At 46.1% G+C, this 789-nt stretch overlaps 1 protein-coding gene across 1 annotated transcript in view; it reads left to right on the top strand.

Moving 5' to 3' along the window:
• Nucleotides 1–789, top strand: part of DNAJC5 (DnaJ (Hsp40) homolog, subfamily C, member 5) — a 1,035,873-nt gene that overhangs the window by 574,584 nt on the left and 460,500 nt on the right. The gene's annotated exons all lie outside the window — the stretch shown is intronic.

Below are 789 nucleotides of genomic sequence, written 5' to 3'. Positions count from 1 at the left end.
AATTAAAAAATTTTTTAAAAAAAGCATACAAATGTATTTAATGCAAGTTCCATGTGATGTGGGCCCCTTCAAAACAAAGACCAAAGAAATGGGGGTCTGTATTTCACAATGGAGCAGGAGTGAGCGGAGAACGGAAGGGTGTGACTCTGGACTCTGACATCCCTTTCCTCTGGTTTGGGGCGGGACACCACGTGACGGTCTGCAGGGACCGTCCCGTGAAGCGGCCTTCCTGGGTTTTATGGCCTGCTTCAGGGAAGAAGGGCAGGGAGGTGAGAATGGCCTCAACAGTGAAATCTTTATCTTTTTCTTCCTCCCTAATCCCTCCAGAATTCAGAAACTTGTTAGCAGATTTGCGCAAGTTCAGTAAGAATCTGTTCTTGTAATAGGGCACAATTGAAAACGTTGGTTATATTACCGAGGCTCTGACTGGAATGTCCTATTTTCAGATATGACTAAAGGAGCTAGGGTTGACAGCATGGTCCAATAAAGCACCTTGGAAAAAAGCTGGCCTGGTAGCTCACATACATGGTTCCCTTACAGATGAGTAAGGAATGTCAATTCCTTGGCAGCTCCCAGAATCTGAAGATACATTTGGGGACCTCAAGAAGAGAGGAATTCCCCTAAATTTGTACTCATTGCAGGCAAAGTCTGATGGCAAGTCTTGGCCATGGCTTCCTAGCCTCAAGAGGTTTTTAAAAGCCCAATCTCAGATTCCTTATAAAGACTTCCAGTAGGCCGGGTGCGGAAGCTCACACCTGAAATCCCAGCACCTTGGGAGGCTGAAGCAGG

The sequence above is a fragment of the Colobus angolensis genome, unplaced genomic scaffold (genome assembly GCF_000951035.1).
Source record: "Colobus angolensis palliatus isolate OR3802 unplaced genomic scaffold, Cang.pa_1.0 Scaffold136, whole genome shotgun sequence".
NCBI classification, from domain to species: Eukaryota; Metazoa; Chordata; class Mammalia; order Primates; family Cercopithecidae; genus Colobus; species Colobus angolensis.
Note: the sequence above shows the minus strand (reverse complement) of the source record. Positions and strands in the feature narration are given on the sequence as shown.